The 24,938-nt window shown below is 47.8% G+C and overlaps 1 protein-coding gene across 7 annotated transcripts in view; it reads right to left on the bottom strand.

Annotated features, from left to right (window-relative positions):
• EPN1 (epsin 1) overlaps positions 1–24,938 on the bottom strand; it is a 237,911-nt gene that overhangs the window by 182,592 nt on the left and 30,381 nt on the right. For all 7 annotated transcript variants that reach the window (XM_063942702.1, XM_063942704.1, XM_063942701.1 and 4 more), the window contains exon 2: positions 14,097–14,371. The gene's annotated coding sequence lies outside the window, so the exon portion shown is untranslated. The remainder of the gene's footprint in view (positions 1–14,096; positions 14,372–24,938) is intronic.

Here is a 24,938-nt window from a genome sequence, read left to right on the forward strand (position 1 = left end):
CTATATATTGCCAGTTCAATGACTGCAGTATGTTATATTCTGTGTATAGAATTGAAACATGCAGCTGCTACTGGCTTCTCAATGTTGCCAGTTTATTCTTATGTAACAATATTATGGTCTTGATGTCTCAGATATCTGAATATGTTACAATTATACACAGTTGCAACAATGTTTTGTTGCAACACTGCTGATGTCTGTAGCTAGCAGCACAGTATTGAGAATTTGTTACACTCTACTAGCTATCATTAAGTGTATCCATTTGAATAGCTGGTGTAAACTTAGCTGCAGCTTAGACAGTCTCCCTCTTCCTAAAGACTGTTAGTGAGGGCTATTGATTGTCACCATATTTGATTATATAGATTTTTAGAAATTTGGCAATCAATGTCCCTTCATCTAATATGTGTATTCAGCCCTTTATGCTAAAATCCTTGTCATTCACGGCTGACAGCTAGTCTCCTATGTGATTCCTATATTAGCATCATGATATACACATAGTTTACAGCCCTCTGCAGTAAATATCCTTATACCTGCAAACTGCCAGCTAACATCCTATAATCGTATCTTTGCATTATAGCATTCACACACTGAACACATGTGGACACGCTGTGCCCTACACGCGTGTTTCACTGCGCTTGTCGCAGTTTCGTCAGGGAGCAAACGGGAGCGCTTCCCGAGAGCATGTATAAATTGAGATCATTCAACCCAATCAACGTCCGTTGTCAGGTCATGTGGAACCGCCAGCCTATCGTAATGCCGCTGTGTCCCGATACGTCACATGCGGCTGCCAGCCAATGGGATACATTTATTGTTGTCACATGGCGCCGCTGACCAATAGCGGTGCCCCAATATTGTATCTATGGAGATGGGGATTTCATTGTCACCATGCCCCGACCTCTGTATATAACATAACCATTCGTCATCTGGCAACATGATCTACAGTACGGCCATTATGTGCCCTCACTTACTGGCACCGCTGTATTTCTATATCCTGCAACATCTTGATGGTCGTATTCCACATGTCCAGGTTTTATTATCTTCATTCCATACATGGTGCTGCAATGGATATATGCATGTTCCTGGGTCGTTCTTAACAAATATCACATGACACCGTTATCCACTCGCGGTGTTCATGTATTAGTGACGAGGTGATTTGTATTGTGTTAAGAAGGATGGACATTCCATTGCAGCTGGGTCCCAAATCTGTATGTGTCATATCGCTCTATTTCCATAGCCTAGCCAGCAGTGGCATCTTTGTATATTCTGAAATTCACTGACCCCGCTGTATTCTTTCTTTTTACAGCGGGTTGATCATCCTATATAGGGGTATATGCAATTGCGGTCGAATTCGCGGCAATTTTCGCCGTTTTTTAATTCGACTCAATTCGACAGGTGAATCCCGGAAGGTGGCTTCCGGAATTCACCATATTCAATGAAAAACGGATTCGCCAGAGTCGCGGGCGAAAATCGGCCGATTTGGCGGATTTTGCCGCGATTTTAAAAAACGGTAAAAAAACGTGAAAAACCCGAAAAAAAAATGGCGTGGGGTCCCCCCTCCAAAGCATAACCAGCCTCGGGCTCATCGAGCTGGTCCTGGTTCTAAAAATGCAGGGGAAAAATTGGCCAGGGATCCCCCGTATTTTTAAAACCAGCACCGGGCTCTGCGCCTGGTGCTGGTGCCAAAAATACGGGGGACAAAAAGAGTAGGGGTCCCCCGTATTTTTAACACCAGCATCGGGCTCCACTAGCTGGACAGATAATGCCACAGCCGGGGGTCACTTTTATGCCGTGCCCTGCGGCCGTGGCATTAAATATCCAACTAGTCACCCCTGGCCGGGGTACCCTGGGGGAGTGGGGACCCCTTCAATCAAGGGGTCCCCCCCCCAGCCACCCAAGGGCCAGGGGTGAAGCCCGAGGCTGTCCCCCCCCCATCCAATGGGCTGCGGATGGGGGGGCTGATAGCCTTTTGTGATAATAAAAAGATATTGTTTTTTCCAGCAGTACTACAAGTCCCAGCAAGCCTCCCCCGCAAGCTGGTACTTGGAGAACCACAAGTACCAGCATGCGGGAGAAAAACGGGTCCGCTGGTACCTGTAGTACTACTGGGGGAAAAATACCCAAATAAAAACAGGACACACACACCTTGATAGTAAAACTTTATTACACACTACCAACACACACATACTTACCTATGTTGACACGCCGACTGCCACGGTCTCCGACGATCCGAGGGTACCTGTGAAAAAATTATACTCACCTTCCAGCGTCCAGAGATAAATCCACGTCCAGAGAGTAAAATCCACGTACTTGTTTAAAAAAAAAAAACACGCAAAAACCCGCTCCATACCGGACTAGAAAGGGGTCCAATGCTTTCACATCAGACCCCTTTCTCCCGAATGCCGGGACATCACGTGACTCCTGTCACTGACGTCCCTTCAGCCAATCAGGAAGCACTACTTCCGTGGCGCTCACCTGATTGGCTGTGCGCTGTCTGTACTGTGACAGCACATCGCAAAGCCGCTCCATTACTTTCAATGGTGGGAACTTTGCGGGTAGCGGTGGGGTCACCCGCCGGTCAGCCGCTGACCGGCGGGTGACCTTACCGCTAGCTGCTAAGTTCCCACCATTGAAAGTAATGGAGCGGCTTTGCGATGTGCTGTCACAGTACAGACAGCGCACAGCCAATCAGGTGAGCGCAACGAAGTTGCGCTTCCTGATTGGCTTAGAGACCTTTCTGTGACAGCTGTCACTGACAGGTCTCATTCGTGGAAAGGTGTCCCATGTGTCAGCATGGGACCCCTTTCAGTCCGGCATGGAGCGGGTGTTCGGTTTGTTTTTTTGCCAAGTACGTGGATTTATCTCTGGACCATGGCTGAGGTGAGTATATTGATCTTTTCTTTTCAGGTATCCGTGGATTCTACATGGAGAAGAGGACCGATGTCGGCGTGTGAACATAGGTAAGTATGTGTGTGTCGACGTATGAAATAAAGTTTTACTGTCGACGGTGTGTGTGTCCTGTTTTTATTTGGGTATTTTTTTCCCAGTAGTACTACAGGTACCAGCGGGCCCGTTTTTCTCCCGCATGCTGGTACTTGTGGTTCTCCAAGTACCAGCTTGCGGGGGAGGCCTGCTGGGACTTGTAGTACTACTGGAAAAAACAAATATCTTTTTATTATCACAAAAGGCTATCAGCCCCCCCATCCGCAGCCCATTGGATGGGGGGGGGGGCAGCCTCGGGCTTCACCCCTGGCCCTTGGGTGGCTGGGAGGGGGGGGACCCCTTGATTGAAGGGGTCCCCACTCCCCCAGGGTACCCCGGCCAGGGGTGACTAGTTGGATATTTAATGCCACGGCCGCAGGGCACGGCATAAAAGTGACCCCCGGCTGTGGCATTATCTGTCCAGCTAGTGGAGCCCGATGCTGGTGTTAAAAATACGGGGGACCCCTACTCTTTTTGTCCCCCGTATTTTTGGCACCAGCACCAGGCGCAGAGCCCGGTGCTGGTTTTAAAAATACGGGGGATCCCCTGTCAATTTTCCCCCCGCATTTTTAGAACCAGGACCAGCTCGAAGAGCCCGAGGCTGGTTATGCTTTGGAGGGGGGACCCCACGCCATTTTTTTTTATGATTTCACCGTTCCAGCATAAAAAAATAATAATAATATTTTAAAAAATATATAAAATAATATTTGTGCCTCCAAAAAAAAAAAAAAAAAAAAAAAAGTACCTAATCCCTTCTAATATAAATAGATCTGCTATTCCCCCCCAAAAAAAACATGTTTAAAATTTTTTTATTTGTTTTCACCGTCCAAAGTGTGGCGGATTGAAAATGACGAATTTGCTGTCTAAAAGCACTGCTGTCGAATTTCCAAACTTGAATTGAATATGCTTTGGTCGAATTGCAGCACTTGTATCATTGCAGAAAAGTCGAATTTACAAAAAGTCGAATTTCAAAAAGTCGAATTTTGAAAGTCCGTTTTTTGGTCGAAAAGCACTGAATTGCATAGGCGATTTTTTTTTTTGGTCGAAAATGACCCGAAATTCGACAATTTCGGGAATTCGACCGCAATTGCATATACCTCATAGTATATTTAAATATTGTTATCTTTATTTTTCATATGATAATAAATACATGTTCCTGGGTTATTTTTTTCTTCTTATTGCGTCCTATTACGTGCAAGGTGTGTGGTCCCTGTCCCACACTCATGCTCTATCTATTATAGTGATACTGCAAATTTTTATTCAATATTCCTGCTGTGCTTTAATATTTCAAATCCCACTTGGGGTATGGATTTCACATCACTCCGCATGTAATTATTAAGATAGCTCATAATTTTGATGTTATACTATTCAATAGTAATTGATATCCAATACATTCAGAAGGTAAGTACGTCCCTTAAATAAATATCTAAATGAATGGATTTGATTCTTCCCTGATATAGCATATATGTCAGGTAAACTAACAGCTCTTGGGAACTTGCCATAGTCTGATCTTTTTCCCCTTCCTCTTGTAGCAAGGAAGGAAAACCCTCGTCCTTTTTTGTATTTATTGGGCCGAAAGGACTGCATCTGATAGTGGGCCGTTTTCTTTTGTTGGGCAGGAACATAAGGTAGAAACGTTGACTTACCCGCGGTAGCCGTAGCTACCAGGTCAGCGAGGCCGTCACCAAACAAAACACTACCGTTGAACGGCAGAGACTCCATAGCCTTCTTAGAGACAGCATCAGCATTCCATTGATGAATCCACAATGTCTTCCTAGCCGAGACCGCCATGGCATTGGCCCTTGATCCCAAAAGGCCAATATCCCTTGCAGCTTCCTTTAGATAGGCTGCAGCGTCCCTGATATGACCCAGTGTCAAAAGCACGTTATCCCTGTCCAGGGAATCCATATCAGATGACAAGTTATCTGCCCACTTTTCAATGGCGCTACTCACCCATGCCGATGCAACGGCAGGCCTGAGCAGCGTACCTGTAGTGACATAAATGGATTTTAGTGTATTTTCCTGCTTACGATCCGCAGGATCCTTTAGGGCTGCCGTGTCAGGAGACGGAAGCGCCACCTTTTTGGACAGACGCGATAGAGCTTTGTCCACCGTGGGGGTTGACTTCCACTTTTCCATGTCCCCAGAGGGGAATGGATATGTCACCTGAATTCTCTTGGGAACCTGTGACTTCTTGTCAGGATTATCCCAAGCTTTTTCAAAGAGCGTTCAGTTGATGAGAGGGAGGAAACGTCACCTCAGGTTTCTTTCCCTTAAACATGCAGACCCTAGTATCAGGAACAGCAGGGTCTTCCGTGATATGTAATACGTCTTTTATCGCCACAATCATGTACTGAATGCTCTTAGCCAGTTTAGGATTCAATCTGGCATCACTATAGTCGACACTGGAATCAGAGTCCATGTCGGTATTTGTATCCGCTATCTGGGTAAATGAACGCATCTGTGATCCCGAGGGGGTCTGAACTTGTGATAATGCATCCTCCATGGATTTTCTCCATGTCTGGTTCTGAGACTCAGATTTATCCAATCTTTTTGTTCAATCGAGCCACATTAGCATTCAAAACATTTACCCAATCAGCCGTCGGCGGTGCCGACACGTTCACTCCCACAGCCTTTTCTGTCCCCACTCCAGTCTCCTCCTGAGAAGAGAACTCAGCCTCAGACATGTCGACACACGCGTACCGACACCCACAACACACTGGGGCTATAGGGGACAGACCCACAGCAAAGGCTGTTAGAGAAACACAGAAGGGAGTTCTGCCAGCTCACAACCCAGCGCCTATCCCTGTTCTGAAGCGTGTAATATACTGCCCAGACCTGGTAGTGCTTTTAATATCAATAAAATAGCACCAAATCAACTGTGCACTCCCCCCTCCCCCCCACCACCCCGTTTTGCACCCTGTTACTTGCACAGCAGTGTGGGAGGCCAGGCTCAGCGTCTCTGCAGCTGTGAAGAGAAAATGGCGCTGGTTAGAGCGGTGAGGGCTAAGCCACACCTCCTTAATGGCGCGCTTCAGTCCCGCTTATTTTTATATATTTATACTGGCGGGGGTCTGTATTTAGTGCCCAGGCACTGTATACTCTCATGCCAGTTGCTATTGAGGTTTTATGCTGGCCAGGGCGACCCCCCCTGCAGTGCCGTTTAGTATGTGGGAGCATGGCGCGCCGTGCGGTACCTCAATGGCCGTCACTGAAATCTTCTGCCATCACTGAAGTCTTCTGTTCTTCTTCTACTCACCCTGCTTCGGACTTCTGGCTCTGCAAGTGGGGTGACGGCGTGGGTCCGGGAACGAGCATCTAGGCGTACCTAGCGATCAGATCCTCTGGAGCTAATGGTGTCCAGTAGCCTAAGAAGCAGAGCCTTGAAACTCACAGAAGTAGGTCTGCTTCTCTCCCCTCAGTCCCACGATGCAGGGAGCCTGTTGCCAGCAGGTCTCCCTGAAAATAAAAAACCTAACAAAGTCTTTTTTCTGAGAAACTCTGGAGCTCCTCAGTGTGCATCCAGTCTCACTGGACACAGAATCTAACTGGAGTCTGGAGGAGGGGCATAGAGGGAGGAGCCAGTTCACACCCATTTAAAGTTTTAAAGTGCCCATGTCTCCTGCGGATCCCGTCTATACCCCATGGTTCTTGAAGCATCCCCAGCATCCTCTAGGACGTATGAGAAAGAGGGGGAAAAAACACAAAGGAAACCACAATAGATCAAGAAGGTGTTAGGTGTAGAATATCGTAAGACATTTAGGGGCAGATGTATTAACTTGGAGAAGGCATAAGGAAGTGATAAACCAGTGATAAGTGCAAGGTGATAAACGCACCAGCCAATCAGCTCCAATATGCAAACTGACAGTTAGGAGCTGACTGGATGGTGTGATTATCACCTTGCACTTATCACTGGTTTATCACTTCCTTATGCATTCTCCAGGTTAATACATCTGCCCCTTAGGGGTCTATTTACTAAGCCTTGGATGGAGTTAAAGTGCCAACCAATCGGCTCCTAACAAACATGCCACAGGCTGTGTTTGAAAATAGCAATTAGGAGCAGATTGGTTGGTATTTTATCTCCAACCACTTTATCTCCATCCAAGGCTTAGTAAATAGACCCTTTAGGCCCAGATTTATTAAGCCTTGGAGAGTGATAAATAGCACGGTGATAAAGTACCAGCCAATCACCTCCTAACTGCCATGTTACATGCTGTGTTTGAAAAATGACAGTTAGGAGCTGATTGGTTGGCACTTTATCGCCATGCTATTTATGACTCTCCAAGTATCGATACATCTAGGCCTTACTTACAATGGTCCTAAATCTAGCATACTTTGGGCAGTTTGGCAGTGCCTTTACCCCATCCTGGATGCCTAACCTGTATCCAAGTAAGCGCACAGGGTCGTAGCACAAATGACAGTACATATAATAAGATTTTACTCACCGGTAAATCTATTTCTCGTAGTCCGTAGTGGATGCTGGGAACTCCGTAAGGACCATGGGGAATAGACGGGCTCCGCAGGAGACTGGGCACTCTAAAAGAAAGATTAGGTACTATCTGGTGTGCACTGGCTCCTCCCACTATGACCCTCCTCCAGACCTCAGTTAGGATACTGTGCCCGGAAGAGCTGACACAATAAGGAAGGATTTTGAATCCCGGGTAAGACTCATACCAGCCACACCGTATAACTCGTGATACTATACCCAGTTAACAGTATGAAATATAACTGAGCCTCTCAACAGATGGCTCAACAATAACCCTTAGTTAGGCAATAACTACATACAAGTATTGCAGACAATCCGCACTTTGGATGGGCGCCCAGCATCCACTACGGACTACGAGAAATAGATTTACCGGTGAGTAAAATCTTATTTTCTCTGACGTCCTAGTGGATGCTGGGAACTCCGTAAGGACCATGGGGATTATACCAAAGCTCCCAAACGGGCGGGAGAGTGCGGATGACTCTGCAGCACCGAATGAGAGAACTCAAGGTCCTCCTCAGCCAGGGTATCAAATTTGTAGAATTTAGCAAACATGTTTGCCCCTGACCAAGTTGCAGCTCGGCAAAGTTGTAAAGCCGAGACCCCTCGGGCATCCGCCCAAGATGAGCCCACTTTCCTCGTGGAATGGGCTTTTACTGATTTAGGATGCGGCAATCCAGCTGCAGAATGCTCCAGCTGAATTGTGCTACAAATTCAGCGATCAATAGTCTGCTTAGAAGCAGGAGCACCTATTTTGTTGGGTGCCTACAGGATAAAAAGCGAGTCAGTTTTCCTGACTCCAGCCGTCCTGGAAATATAAATTATTAAGGCCCTGACTACGTCCAGTAACTTGGAATCTTCCAAGTCCCTAGTAGCCGCAGGCACTACAATAGGTTGGTTCAAGTGAAAAGCTGATACCACCTTAGGGAGAAACTGGGGACGAGTCCTCAATTCTGCCCTATCCATATGGAAAATCAGATAAGGGCTTTTAAATGACAAAGCCGCCAATTCTGACACACGCCTGGCCGAAGCCAAGGCCAATAACATGACCACTTTCCACGTGAGATATTTCAAATCCACAGTTTTAAGTGGCTCAAACCAATGTGATTTTAAGAAACTCAACACCACGTTGAGATCCCAAGGTGCCACAAAAGGGGGCTGAATATGTAGCACTCCCTTTACAAATGTCTGAACTCCAGGCAGTGAAGCCAGTTCTTTCTGATAGAAAATCGACAGAGCCGAAATCTGGACCTTAATGGAACCCAAGTTTAGGCCCATAGTCACTCCTGACTGTAGTAAGTGCAGAAAACGACCCAGCTGAAAGTCCTCTGTTGGGGCCTTCCTGGCCTCACACCACGCAACATATTTTCGCCAAATACAGTGATAATGGTTTGCGGTTACTTCTTTCCTGGCTTTTATCAGCGTAGGAATGACTTCCTCCGGAATGCCCTTTTCCTTTAGAATCCGGAATTCAACTGCCATGCCGTCAAACGCAGCCGCGGTAAGTCTTGGAACAGACAGGGCCCCTGCTGTAGCAGATCCTGTCTGAGCGGTAGAGGCCATGGGTCCTCTGATATCATTTCTTGAAGTTCTGGGTACCAAGCTCTTCTTGGCCCATCCGGAACCACGAGTATCGTTCTTACTCCTCGTTTTCTTATTATTCTCAGTACCTTTGGTATGAGAGGCAGAGGAGGGAATACATAAACCGACTGGTACACCCACGGTGTCACTAGAGCGTCCACAGCTATTGCCTGAGGGTCCCTTGACCTGGCGCAATATCTAGTTTTTTGTTTAGGCGGGACGCCATCATGTCCACCTGTGGCCTTTCCCAACGGTTTACCAACAGTTGGAAGACTTCTGGATGAAGGAGGCTGTATATGCAGTACCCCCTTGACAAACGTCTGAACTTCAGGAACTGAAGCCAGTTCTTTCTGGAAGAAAATCGACAGGGCCGAAATTTGAACCTTAATGGACCCTAATTTTAGGCCCATAGACAGTCCTGTTTGCAGGAAATGCAGGAAACGACCCAGTTGAAATTCCTCTGTAGGGGCCTTCCTGGCCTCGCACCACGCAACATATTTACGCCAAATACGGTGATAATGTTGTGCGGTTACATCCTTCCTGGCTTTGATCAGGGTAGGGATGACTTCATCTGGAATGCCTTTTTCCTTCAGGATCCGGCGTTCAACCGCCATGCCGTCAAACGCAGTCGCGGTAAGTCTTGGAACAGACAGGGTCCCTGTTGGAGCAGGTCCCTTCTTAGAGGTAGAGGCCACGGGTCCTCCGTGAGCATCTCTTGAAGTTCCGGGTACCAAGTCCTTCTTGGCCAATCCGGAGCCACGAGTATAGTTCTTACTCCTCTCAGTCTTATAATTCTCAGTACCTTGGGTATGAGAGGCAGAGGAGGGAACACATACACTGACTGGTACACCCATGGTGTTAGCAGAGCGTCCACAGCTATTGCCTGAGGGTCCCTTGACCTGGCGCAATACCGGTCTAGTTTTTTGTTGAGGCGGGACGCCATCATGTCCACCTTTGGTTTTTCCCAACGGTTCACAATCATGTGGAAGACTTCTGGATGAAGTCCCCACTCTCCCGGGTGTAGGTCGTGTCTGCTGAGGAAGTCTGCTTCCCAGTTGTTCACTCCCGGAATGAACACTTCTGACAGTGCTAAGACTGATTTTCCGCCCATCGGAGAATCCTTGTGGCTTCTGCCATCGCTATCCTGCTTCTTGTGCCGCCCTGTCGGTTTACATGGGCGACTGCCGTGATGTTGTCTGATTGGATCAGTACCGGCTGGTTTTTAAGCAGAGGCCTTGCCAGACTTGGGGCATTGTAAATGGCCCTCAGTTCCAGAATATTTATGTGTAGGGACGACTCCTGACTTGACCAAAGTCATTGGAAATTTCTTCCCTGTGTGACTGCCCCCCAGCCTCGAAGGCTGGCATCCGTGGTTATCAGGACCCAGTCCTGTATGCCGAAACGTTGGCCCTCTTGAAGATGAGCACTCTGCAGCCACCACAGTAGTGATACCCTGGTCCTTGGAGACAGGGTTATCAGCCGATGCATCTGAAGATGCGATCCCGACCACTTGTCCAAGAGGTCCCACTGAAAAGGTTCTTGCATGGAACCTGCCAAATGGAATTTTGCTTCGTAAGAAGCTACCATTTTTCCCAGGACTCGTGTGCAGTGATGCACCGATACCTGTTTTGGTTTCAGGAGGTCTCTGACTAGAGATGACAGCTCCTTGGCTTTCTCCTGCGGGAGAAACACTTTTTTCTGTTCTGTGTCCAGAACCATCCCCAGGAACAGTAGGTGTGTGGAAGGAACCAGCTGTGACTTTGGAATGTATAGAATCCATCCGTGCTGTTGTAGCACTTCCCGAGATAGTGCTACTCCGACCAACAACTGCTCCTTGGACCTCGCCTTTATAAGGAGATCGTCCAAGTACGGGATAATTAAAACTCCCTTTTTTCGAAGGAGTATCATCATTTCTGCCATTACCTTGGTAAAGACCCTCGGTGCCGTGGACAGTCCAAACGGCAGTGTTTGGAATTGGTAATGGCAATCCTGTACCACAAATCTGAGGTACTCCTGGTGAGGATGGTAAATGGGGACATGTAGGTAAGCATCCTTGTAATCCCCCTCCTCCAGGCTTGCAATAACCGCCCTGAGCGATTCCATCTTGAACTTGAATTTTTTTATGTATGTGTTCAAGGATTTCAAATTTAAAATGGGTCTCACTGAACCGTCCGGTTTCGGTACCACAAACAGTGTGGAATAGTAATCCCGTCCTTGTTGAAGTAGGGGCACCTTGACTATCACCTGCTGGGAATACAGCTTGTGAATTGCCTCTAGCACAGCCTCCCTGCCTGAGGGAGTTGTCGGCAAGGCAGATTTGAGGAAAACGGCGGGGGGGAGACGCCTCGAATTCCAGCTTGTACCCCTGAGATACTACTTGAAGGATCCAGGGATCCACCTGTGAGCGAGCCCACTGATCGCTGAAATTTTTGAGGCGGCCCCCCACCGTACCTGGCTACGCCTGTGGAGCCCCCGCGTCATGCGGTGGACTCAGAGGAAGCGGGGGAAGAATTTTGATTCTGGGAACTGGCTGACTGGTGCAGCTTTTTCCCTCTTCCCCCGTCTCTGTGCAGAAAGGAAGCGCCTTTGACCCGCTTGCTTTTCTGAAGCCGAAAGGACTGTACCTGATAATACAGTGCTTTCTTAGGCTGTGAGGAAACCTGAGGTCAAATTTTTTCTTCCCAGCTGTTGCTGTGGATACGAGGTCCCAGAGACCATCCCCAAACAATTCCTCACCCTTATAAGGCTCTATGTGCCTTTTAAAGTCAGCATCACCTGTCCAGTGTCGGGTCTCTAATACACTCCTGACAGAATGGACATTGCATTAATTCTGGATGCCAGCCGGCAAAATATCCCTCTGTGCATCCCTCATATATAAGACAACGTCTTTAATATGCTCTTATGTTCGCAAAATAGTATCCCTGTTTGACAGGGTCACAGACCACGCTGCAGCAGCACTATCTGCAGGTCTCAGTCTAGTACCTGAGTGTATAAATACAGACTTCAGGATAGCCTTCTGCTTTTTATCAGCAGGTACCTTCAAAGTGGCCGTATCCTAAGACGGCAGTGCCACCTTTTTTGACAAACGTGTGAGCGCCTTATCCACCCTAGGGGATATCTCCCAGCGTAACTTATCCTCTGGCGGGAAAGGGTACGCCATCAGTAACTTTTTAGAAATTACCAGTTTCTTATCGGGGGAACCCACGCTTTTTCACACTTCATTCACTCATTTGATGGGGGAACAAAACACTGCCTGCTTTTTCTCCCCAAACATAAAACCCTTTTTTAGTGGTACTTGGGTTAATGTCAGAAATGTGTAACACATTTTTTATTGCCGGGATCATGTAACGGATGTTCCTAGTGGATTGTGTATATGTCTCAACCTCGTCGACACTGGAGTCAGACTCCGTGTCGACATCTGTGTCTGCCATCTGAGGGAGCGGGCGTTTTTGAGCCCCTGATGGCCTTTGAGACGCCTGGGCAGGCGCGGGCTGAGAAGCCGGCTGTCCCACAGCTGTTACGTCATCCAGCCTTTTTGTAAGGAGTTGACACTGTCGGTTTATACCTTCCACCTATCCATCCACTCTGGTGTCGGCCCCACAGGGGGCGACATCACATTTATCGGCATCTGCTCTGCCACCACATAAGCCTCCTCATCAAACGTGTCGACACAGCCGTACCGACACACCGCACACACACAGGGAATGCTCTGACTGAGGACAGGACCCCACTCAGCCCTTTGGGGAGACAGAGAGAGAGTATGCCAGCACACACCAGAGCGCTATATAATTTAGGGATTAACACTATATTGAGTGAATTTTTCCCAATAGCTGCTTATACAATATTGCGCCTAAATTTAGTGCCCCCCCTCTCTTTTTAACCCTTTGAGCCTGCAAACTACAGGGGAGAGCCTGGGGAGCTGTCTTCCAGCTGCACTGTGAAGAGAAAATGGCGCCAGTGTGCTGAGGGAGATAGCTCCGCCCCTTTTTCGCAGACTTTTCTCCCGCTTTTTTATGGATTCTGGCAGGGGTATTTATCACATATATAGCCTCTGGGGCTATATATTGTGATATATTTGCCAGCCAAGGTGTTTTTATTGCTGCTCAGGGCGCCCCCCCCCCCAGCGCCCTGCACCCTCAGTGACCGGAGTGTGAAGTGTGTATGAGGAGCAATGGCGCACAGCTGCAGTGCTGTGCGCTACCTTGGTGAAGACTAATGTCTTCTGCAGCCGATTTTCCGGACCTCTTCTTGCTTCTGGCTCTGTAAGGGGGACGGCGGCGCGGCTCCGGGAACGAACACCAAGGCCAGTTCCATGCGGTCGATCCCTCTGGAGCTAATGGTGTCCAGTAGCCTAAGAAGCCCAAGCTAGCTGCAAGCAGGTAGGTTCGCTTCTTCTCCCCTTAGTCCCTCGATGCAGTGAGCCTGTTGCCAGCAGGTCTCACTGTAAAATAAAAAACCTAAAATAAACTTTCTTTCTAGGAGCTCAGGAGAGCCCCTAGTGTGCATCCAGCTCGGCCGGGCACAGAAATCTAACTGAGGTCTGGAGGAGGGTCATAGTGGGAGGAGCCAGTGCACACCAGATAGTACCTAATCTTTCTTTTAGAGTGCCCAGTCTCCTGCGGAGCCCGTCTATTCACCATGGTCCTTACGGAGTTCCCAGCATCCACTAGGACGTCAGAGAAATTATAGATACGAGAAATTATAGATACGAGACATTCTTGCATTAGATCCTCTGATGCCCTCTTTGTCCCATGGGCAGTACAAACTGCCTAAACAGAATTGGTCTCACTGAATAGCAGTCCATGCTATGTTAAGATGGGTAATAACAACAGATCACATTTCCAACATGGCAGGGACTAAGCTCACCCTACAAGGTTATACAATTCCTGGGAGTGTGTGAGGACAGTGGCTTATCACCAGACTGCAGGGGCAGTAGTGAGGCGGACTATTCATTCATTATGTAAAGTACAATGGCAATAAAAAAAGTAGCACATACTTGCAAATATACTTATAACACAGCACATTACTTTCTTCTACCAATGAAATGTGCACTTACCTTTCTAATGAATGGCTGCATCGTATGATGTTAATAGGAGCACATCCTACATCTCTACCCAAATAAGACCAATGCCTACAGCCTGGTGGATGCAGGAAATATTGGCCCCTTCACACTGTTAAAACTTGCTCAATAATCCTGATAAAATAGTTTTTCTTTCTTTTTCCAAAAGTCATGAAGGAATTGACAAATAGTAAATACAGGTTACTTGTTCCGGAACATGAATGGCTGATGGATCCTCGAGGCGACTCTGAAAATGTATCCTGCTTCAATGCCTAGAAGTCAAAAAAGAAAACAAGTTTTCTTCGAGATGTATCAAAAGATAAAGGTTCATAGAAAAGCATCAAGTTTTTTTTTTTTTTTTTTTTTTTTACTTACTACTGTAATGCATAATTGTCTTAGGTCACAATCAAATTAATGGGACCAGTAATGGGCATGTTAGGGACTGCTTTGAAAGAGGACAATACTGGGCGTTTGTGTCATCACCCTAATGGTGTGTACACACGGTGAGATTTTTTTCTTTCGATTTTGACTATATAGTCAAAATCGCAAGAAAAGTTAGTGCAAATCGCAAGGTGTTATGCCACTTGCGATCCCGATTCTATCCCGATGCGCAGTCCCGCCAGGTCGGTATCGCAAGAAAAATAAGAATTTACTTACCGATAATTCTATTTCTCGTAGTCCGTAGTGGATGCTGGGGACTCCGTCAGGACCATGGGGGGATAGCGGGCTCCGCAGGAGACAGGGCACATCTAAAAAAGCTTTTAGGTCACATGGTGTGTACTGGCTCCTCCCCCTATGACCCTCCTCCAAGCCTCAGTTAGGTACTGTGCCCGGACGAGCGTACACAATAAGGAAGGATCTTGAATCCCGGGTAAGACTCATACCAGCCACACCAATCACACCGTACCACTTGTGATCTGAACCCAGTTAACAGTATGATAACAAAACGAAGTAGCCTCTGAAAAGATGGCTCACAACAAGAATAACCCGATTTTTGTAACAATAACTATGTACAAGCATTGCAGACAAACCGCACTTGGGATGGGCGCCCAGCATCCACTACGGACTACGAGAAATAGAATTATCGGTAAGTAAATTCTTATTTTCTCTAACGTCCTAGTGGATGCTGGGGACTCCGTCAGGACCATGGGGATTATACCAAAGCTCCCAAACGGGCGGGAGAGTGCGGATGACTCTGCAGCACCGAATGAGAGAACTCCAGGTCCTCCTTAGCCAGAGTATCAAATTTGTAAAATTTTACAAACGTGTTCTCCCCTGACCACGTAGCTGCTCGGCAAAGTTGTAATGCCGAGACCCCTTGGGCAGCCGCCCAAGATGCGCCCACTTTCCTAGTGGAGTGGGCCTTTACAGATTTAGGCTGTGGCACGCCTGCCACAGAATGTGCAAGTTGGATTGTGCTACAGATCCAACGTGCAATCGTCTGTTTAGACGCAGGAGCACCCATCTTGTTGGGTGCATACAATATAAACAGCAAGTCAGACTTTCTGACTCCAGCCGTCCTAAACTATATTATATTATATTATATTATATTATATTATATTATATTATATTATATTATATTATATTATATTATATTTATATATATATATATATATATATATATATATATATATATTTTTTTTTTTTTAGGGTCCTGACAACGTCTAGTAACTTGGAGTCCTCCAAGTCCCTAGAAGCCGCAGGCACCATAATAGGTTGTTTCAGGTGAAAAACCTGACACCCCCTTAGGAAGAAAACTGGAGACGAGTCCCAGTTCTGCCCTGTCCGAATGGAAAATTAAATATGGGCTTTTGTAAGACAAAGCCGCCCATTCTGACAATCGCCTGGCCGAGGCCAGGACCAACAGCATGGTCACTGTCCATGTGAGATATTGGTCAACAACATGTTCACTTTCCATGTGATATATTTCAAATCCACAGATTTGAGCGGTTCAAACCAATATGATTTTAAGGAATCCCAACACTATGTTGAGATCCCACGGTGCCACTAGAGGCACAAAAAGGGGTGTATATGCAATACTCCCTTGACAATCTGGACTTCAGGAACTGAAGTCAATTCTTTTCGGAATAAATTCTACAGGGCCGAAACTTAAAACCTTAAAGAACCCCAATTTTAGGCTCAAAACACTCCTGTTTTCAGGAAGTGTAGAAATCGACCTAGTTGAATTTTCTTCGTGGGGCCTTCCTGGCCTCACCCACGCAACATATTTTCACCACATGTGGTGATGACGTTGTGCGGTCACCTCCTTCCTGGCTTTGACCAGGGTAGGTATGACCTCTTATGGAATGCCTTTTTCCTTCAGGATCCGGCATTCAACCGCCATGCCGTCAAACGCAGCCGCGGTAAGTCTTGGAATAGACATGGTACCTGCTGAAGCAAGTCCCTTCTTAGCTCCCCAGGCCCTTAGTCCTCTGTGAGCATCTCTTGAAGTTCCGGGTACCAAGTCCCTCTTGGCCAATCCGGAGTCACGAGTATAGTTCATACTCCTCTATGTCTTATAATTCTCAATACCTTGGTTATGAGAAGCAGAGGAGGGAACACATACACCGACTGTTACACCCACGGTGTTACCAGGACATCCACAGCTATCGCCTGAAGGTCTCATGACCTGGCGCAATACCTGTCCCGTTTTTTGTTCGGGCGGGACGCCATCATTTCCACCTTTGGTCTTTGCCAATGGCTCACAATCATGCGGAAAAACTTCCCTATGAAGTTCCCACTCTCCCAGGTGGAGGTCATGCCTGCTGAGGAAGTCTGCTTCCCAGTCGTCCACTCCCGGAGAGAACACTGCTGACAGTGCTATCACATGATTTTCCGCCTAGCGAAAAATCCTTGCAGTTTTTTCACTGCCCTCCAGCTTCTTGTGTCGCCCTTTCTGTTTACGTGGGCGACTGCCGTGATGTTATCCCACTGGATCAATACCGGCTGACCTTGAAGCAGAGGTCTTGCTAAGTTTAGAGCCTTATAATTTTGCTCTTAGCTCCATCTATGTGGAGAGAATTCTCCAGACTTGATCACACTTTCCTGGAAATTTTTTCCCTGTGTGACTGCTCCCCAGCCTCTCAGGCTGGCCTCCGTGGTCACCAGCATCCAATCCTGAATGCTGAAACTGTGGCCCTCTAGAAGATGAGCACTCTGTAATCACCACAGGAGAGACACCCTTGTCCTTGGATATAGGGTTATCCGCTGATGCATCTGAAGATGCGATCCGGACCATTTGTCCAGCAGATCCCACTGAAGAGTTCTTGCGTGAAATCTGCCGAATGGAATTGCTTCGTAATAAGCCACCATTTTTTACCAGGACTCTTGTGCAATGATGCACTGACACTTTTCCTGGTTTTAGGAGGATCCCGATTAGCTCGGATAACTCCCTGGCTTTCTCCTCTGGGAGAAACACCTTTTTCTGGACTGTGTCCAGAATCATCCCTAGGAACAGTAGACGTGTCCTCGGAAAAGCTACGATTTTGGAATATTTAGAATCCACTCGTGCTGTCGTAGAACTATTAAAGATAGTGCTACTCCGACCTCCAACTGTTCTCTGGACCTTGCCCTTATCAGGAAAGCGTCCAAGTTTCTTTTAAGAAGAATCATAATTTCGGCCATTACCTTGGTAAAGACCCGGGGCGCCGTGGACAATCCAAACGGCAGCGTCTGAACTGATAGTGACAGTTCTGTACCACGAACCTGAAGTACCCTTGGTGAGAAGGGCAATTTTGGACATGTAGGTAAATGTCCCTGATATCCAGTGACACCATCTCGTCCCCTTATTCCTGGTTCGCTATCACTGCTCTGAGTGACTCCATCTTGATTTGAACGCTTGTATGTAAGTGTTCAAATATTCCAGATCTCACCGAGCCGTTTGGCTTCAGTACCACAATATAGTGTGGAATAATACCCCCTCCCTTGTTGTAGGAGGGGTACTTTGATTATCACCTGCTGGGAATACAGCCTGTGAATTGTTTCCAATACTGCCTCCCTGTCGGAGGTAGACGTTGGTAAAACAGACTTCCGGAACTTGTGAGGAGGAGACGTCTCGAATTTCCAATGTACACCTGGGATACTACATGTAGGATCCAGGAGTCCCCTTGCGAGTGAGCCCACTGCGTGCTGAAACTCTTGAGATGACCCCCTACCGCACCTGAGTCCACTTGTACTGCCCCAGCGTCATGCTGCGGACTTGGTAGAAGCTGTGAAGGGCTTCTGTTCCTGGGAATGGGTTGCTTGCTGCAGTCTTCTTCCCTATCCTCTACCCCTGGGCAGATATGACTGGCCTTTGCCCGCCTGCCCGTATGGGGACGAAAGGACTGAGACTGAAAAGACTGTGTCCTTTTCTGCTGAGATGTGACTCGGGGAACAAAAGGTGGATTTTTCAGCTGTTGCCATGGCCACCAGGTCCGATGGACCGCCCCTTTATACGGCAATACTTCCATGTGCCGTCTGGAATCTGCCTCACCTGACCACTGTCGTGTCTTCGTCTGGCAGATATGGACATCACATTTACTCTTGATGCCAGAATGCAAATATCCCTCTGCGCATCACGCATATATAGAAATGCATCCTTAAAATGCTCTATAGACAATAAAATCTTGTCCCTGTCAAGGGTATCAAAATTTTCAGTCAGGAAATCCGACCAAGCCCCCTCAGCGCTGCACATCCAGTCTGAGGCGATTGCTGGTCGTAGTATAACACCAGTATGTGTGTATATACTTCTTAGGCTATTTTTCAGCTTCCTATCAGCTGGCTCCTTGAGGGCGGCCGTATCTGGAGACGGTAACGCCACTTGTTTTTATAAGCGTGTGAGCGCCTTATCCACCCTAAGGTGTGTTTCCCAACTCGCCCTTACTTCTGGCGGGAAAGGGTATACCGCCCATAACTTTCTATCGGAGGAACCCCACGTATCATCACACACTTCATTTAATTTATCTGATTCAGGCAAAACTACAAGTAGTTTATTCACACCCTACAAAATACCCTTATTTGTGGTACTTGTAGTATCAGAAATATGTAACACCTCCTTCATGCCCTTAACATGTAACGTGTGGCCCTAAAGGAAAATACGTTTGTTTCTTCACCGTCGACACTGGAGTCAGTGTCCCTGAGGTAAATGGGCGTTTTTACAAGCCCCTGACGGTGTCTGAGACGCCTGGACAGGTACTAAATTGTTTGCCGGTCGTCTCATGTCGTCAACCGGCTCGCAGCGTGTTGACATGATCACGTACTTCCACAAGTAAGCCATCCATTCCGGTGTCGACTCCCTAGAGAGTGACATCACCATTACAGGCAATTTGCTCCGCCTCCTCACCAACATTTTCCTCATACATGTCGACACACACGTACCGACATACAGCACACACACAGGGAATGCTCTGATAGAGGACAGGACCCACTAGCCCTTTGGGGAGACAGAGGGAGAGTTTGCCAGCACACACCAAAATGCTATAATTATACAGGGACAACCTTTATAAAAGTGTTCCTCCCTTATAGCATTTAATATATATTTATATCGCCAAATCAGTGCCCCCCCTCTCTGTTTTAACCCTGTTTCTGTAGTGCAGTGCAGGGGAGAGTGGGAGCCTTCCCCTCAGCCTTTCTGTGAGGGAAAATGGCGCTGTGTGCTGAGGAGAATAAGCTCCACCCCTTTTTCGGCGGGCTTTTTCTCCCGGTTTTTAAGAACTGGCCTGGGTTAAAATACATACATATAGCCTTAATGGCTATATGTGATGTATTTATTTTGCCAATAAGGTACTTATATTGCTGCCCAGGGCGCCCCCAGCAGCGCCCTGCACCCTCCGTGACTAGGTCAGTGAGCCGTGTGACAACAATGGCGCACAGCTGCAGTGCTGTGCGCTACCTTCATGAAGACTGTGAAGTCTTCTGCCGCCTGTTTCCGGACCTCCGTTCTGCCGTCTTCTTCAGCGTCTGTAAGGGGGATCGGCGGCGCGGCTCCGGGACGAACCCCAGGCTGACCTGTGTTCCGACTCCCTCTGGAGCTCAGTGTCCAGTAGCCTAAGATCCCAATCCATCCTGCACGCAGGCGAGTTGGAGATCTCTCCCCTAAGTCCCTCGTTGCAGTGATCCTGTTGCCAGCAGGAATCACTGAATGAAACCTAAAAAAAAAAACTTTTCTAAACAGCTCTTTAAGAGAGCCACCTAGATTGCACCCTTCTCGGACGGGCACAAAAACCTAACTGAGGCTTGGAGGAGGGTCATAGGGGGAGGAGCCAGTACACACCATGTGACCTAAAAGCTTTTTTAGATGTGCCCTGTCTCCTGCGGAGCCCGCTATCCCCCCATGGTCCTGACGGAGTCCCCAGCATCCACTAGGACGTTAGAGAAAGATAGACTGTGCAGGCAAGTCAATCCTTGCTAGATCGGTGTACTATCTAGTTCATCTCACATGTCAATGACATCTCACATAAGCCAAAATCCATATCTCAAGAAAAGTTAGTCAAAATCGGTGGTGCTGGGCTCCGGGGAGTTTAGGGGAACTCGCAAAGTGAAAATCGGGCATAGCAAGGATCTCACTGTGTCCACACGCCATATGACCACACTTACAAACTGTAGGAGCACTGGAAGGGTTACTGTTACTCAGCCTAAACCATGTCCCGCATGGCTGCACAAATTGTAGCCATTTTGGTGTACTGTATATTACTATTCACTAGGGAGGCCAATCCCGGGATCGGCGGGATCCCGGGATTTGCGGGATCCCGGGATTTGGGCCCAAAAATGCCGGTATTTGAATCCCGGGATTGGAGCCTCCAATCCCGGGATTCACGGGATTAGAGTGCGCATGCGCATTTTTGCCAGACAGCGCTGAGCACTACAGCACAGCGCTGTCCGGCTGTCAGCGATATAGATATAGCAGCCACAGGTAGTTCTACACTCACACTGACCTCGCTGGCGGCATTTCAAATGTAGCGCCGGCCGCCAGCCAATCAGAGCTGGCATACCGGCAGCCAATCGGGGAAGCGGCAGCAGCCGCGGCTCCTGATTGGCTGCCAGTTCTGACTGGCTGGCGGCCAGCGCTACATTTGAAATGCCGTCAGCGCGGTCAGTGTGTGTGTGTCCATGGCTGGTGCCCGCGGCCCATTAATTCTTAAGTGTTATCGCATTCGCTACTTACACCCACACTCTCTGCTCCTGACATCCTCCCTCCCTCTCTGCTCCTGAAATCCTCCCTGCTCGCTACACCCACCTTCCCTTCTTGCTCCCTACACAGCTACCCTCCCGCTGCTCCCTACAACCACTCTCCCTTCCTGCTCCCTACACCCACCCTCCCTTCCTGCTCCCTACACCCACCCTCCCTCCCTTCTCCTTACATGCTCCCTACACACCCACTGTCCCGCTGCTCCCTACACCCACCCTCCCTTCCTGCTCCTTACATGCTCCCTACACCCACCCTCCACCCCTCGCTGCCCTCCACATATACTCTCCCTGCTCCCTACACTGATCCCTACTGCAATCCCGGGATTGAGCATTTTTCAATCCCGGGATTGAAAAAATGCCCCGGGATTGGCCTCCCTACTAGTCACTGTGTACTGTATTATACATTTAGTGAAGACAACAGAAATCACTTTAGTTCTGTACATTGGTCATGTTTGTTTCATAGGGGTTTAAATGTTCTCTAAAAATCCAGCAATAATGAAAGTCTCATCTACCTGCTCTTTCAGCTGAAATCCTGCCTACGTTGTCATGTTTTGTTTTTGCTACTTGATTCACAATAACGTGTAAGCTCTGGCTGGTAGGCGTTTCAGTCGGAGTAAACCTGGTGCAGCTGCACCATGATAATGCAAGACCAGCAATGTGTATTAGGATCCTGGCAAACAGTAGGTTGGATGAATTTTCTATGTTGACTAAATGACACCATAATATATTTACATTTAAAAGGATAAAACAACTACATAGCAAACATTCTAAACCTAAAAATAAGAATTTACTTACCGATAATTCTATTTCTCGTAGTCCGTAGTGGATGCTGGGGACTCCGTCAGGACCATGGGGAATAGCGGCTCCGCAGGAGACAGGGCACAAAAGCAAGCTTTTAGGATCACATGGTGTGTACTGGCTCCTCCCCCTATGACCCTCCTCCAAGCCTCAGTTAGGTACTGTGCCCGGACGAGCGTACACAATAAGGAAGGATCTTGAATCCCGGGTAAGACTCATACCAGCCACACCAAATCACACCGTACAACTTGTGATCTGAACCCAGTTAACAGTATGATAACAAAGAAGTAGCCTCTTAAAAAAGATGGCTCACAACAATAATAACCCGATTTTTGTAACAATAACTATGTACAAGTAATGCAGACAATCCGCACTTGGGATGGGCGCCCAGCATCCACTACGGACTACGAGAAATAGAATTATCGGTAAGTAAATTCTTATTTTCTCTAACGTCCTAGTGGATGCTGGGGACTCCGTCAGGACCATGGGGATTATACCAAAGCTCCCAAACGGGCGGGAGAGTGCGGATGACTCTGCAGCACCGAATGAGAGAACTCCAAGTCCTCTTTAGCCAGAGTATCAAATTTGTAAAATTTTACAAACGTGTTCTCCCCTGACCACGTAGCTGCTCGGCAAAGTTGTAATGCCGAGACCCCTCGGGCAGCCGCCCAAGATGAGCCCACCTTCCTTGTGGAGTGGGCTTTTACAGTTTTAGGCTGTGGCAGGCCTGCCACAGAATGTGCAAGTTGAATTGTGCTACAGATCCAACGAGCAATCGTCTGCTTAGACGCAGGAGCACCCATCTTGTTGGGTGCATACAAGATAAACAACGAGTCAGATTTTCTGACTCCAGCTGTCCTTGAAATATATATTTTCAATGCTCTGACAACGTCCAGTAACTTGGAGTCCTCCAAGTCGCTAGTAGCGCAGGCACCAATAGGCTGGTTCAAGTGAAAAGCCGAAACCACCTTAGGGAGAAAATGAGGACGTGTCCGCAGTTCTGCCCTGTCCGAATGGAAAATCAGATATGGGCTTTTGTACGATAAAGCCGCCAACTCTGAAACTCTCCTGGCTGAAGCCAGGGCCAATAGCATGGTTACTTTCCATGTAAGATACTTCAAATCTACCGATTTGAGAGGCTCAAACCAATGAGATTTGAGAAATTCCAAAACTACGTTTAGATCCCACGGTGCCACTGGAGGCACAATTGGGGGTTGTATATGTAGTACACCCTTGACAAAAGTTTGTACTTCAGGCACTGAAGCCAATTCTTTCTGGAAGAAGATTGATAAGGCCGAAATTTGAACTTTAATAGACCCCAATTTGAGGCCCATAGACAATCCTGCCTGCAGGAAATGTAGGAATCGACCCAATTGAAATTCTTCCGTTGGGGCCTTCTTGGCCTCACACCACGCAACATATTTTCTCCAAATGCGGTGATAATGTTGTGCGGTCACTTCCTTCCTAGCTTTAATCAAGGTAGGAATAACTTCCTCTGGAATGCCCTTTTCTTTTAGAATCCGGCGTTCAACCGCCATGCCGTCAAACGCAGTCGCGGTAAGTCTTGGAACATACAAGGTCCCTGCTGAAGCAGATCCCTTCTTAGAGGTAGAGGCCACGGATCTTCCGTGAGCATCTCTTGAAGTTCCGGATACCAAGTTCTTCTTGGCCAATCCGGAGCCACTAGTATTGTTCTTACTCCCCTTTTCCGTATAATTCTCAGTACCTTTGGTATGAGAGGCAGAGGAGGAAACACATACACTGACTGGTACACCCACGGTGTTACCAGAGCGTCCACAGCTATTGCCTGAGGGTCTCTTGACCTGGCGCAATATCTGTCCAGTTTTTTGTTGAGGCGAGACGCCATCATGTCCACCTTTGGTTTTTCCCAATGGTTCACAATCATGTGGAAAACTTCCGGATGAAGTCCCCACTCTCCCGGGTGAAGGTCGTGTCTGCTGAGGAAGTCTGCTTCCCAGTTGTCCACTCCCGGGATGAACACTGCTGACAGTGCTATGACATGATTTTCCGCCCAGCGAAGAATCCTTGCAGCTTCTGTCATTGCTCTTCTGCTTCTCGTGCCGCCTTGTCTGTTTACGTGGGCGACTGCCGTGATGTTGTCCGACTGGATCAACACCGGCTGACCCTGAAGCAACGGTTTCGCCAAGCTTAGAGCATTGTAGATCGCTCTTAGCTCTAGTATATTTATGTGAAGAGACGTCTCCAGGTTTGACCATACACCCTGGAAGTTTCTTCCCTGTGTGACTGCTCCCCAGCCCCGTAGGCTGGCATCCGTAGTCACCAGGACCCAGTCCTGTATGCCGAACCTGCGGCCCTCTAACAGATGGGCACTCTGCAACCACCACAGGAGAGACAACCTTGTCCTTGGTGACAGTGTTATCCGCTGATGCATGTGCAGATGCGATCCGGACCATTTGTCCAGCAGATCCCACTGAAATATTCGTGCATGGAATCTGCCGAATGGAATTGCTTCGTAAGAAGCCACCATCTTTCCCAGGACTCTTGTGCATTGATGTACTGACACATTTCCTGGTTTTAGGAGGTTCCTGACAAGTTCGGATAACTCCCTTGCTTTCTCCTCCGGGAGAAACACCTTTTTCTGAACCGTGTCCAGAATCATTCCCAGGAACAGCAGACGTGTTGTCGGGGACAATTGAGATTTTGGAAGATTCAGAATCCACCCGTGTTGTTGAAGCACTACTTGGGTTAGTGCTACACCGACTTCCAGCTGTTCTCTGGACTTTGCCCTTATCAGGAGATCGTCCAAGTAAGGGATAATTAATACGCCTTTTCTTCGTAGAAGAACCATCATTTCGGTCATTACCTTGGTAAAGACCCGAGGTGCCGTGGACA

The sequence above is a fragment of the Pseudophryne corroboree genome, chromosome 10 (genome assembly GCF_028390025.1).
Source record: "Pseudophryne corroboree isolate aPseCor3 chromosome 10, aPseCor3.hap2, whole genome shotgun sequence".
In the NCBI taxonomy this organism is placed as follows: Eukaryota; Metazoa; Chordata; class Amphibia; order Anura; family Myobatrachidae; genus Pseudophryne; species Pseudophryne corroboree.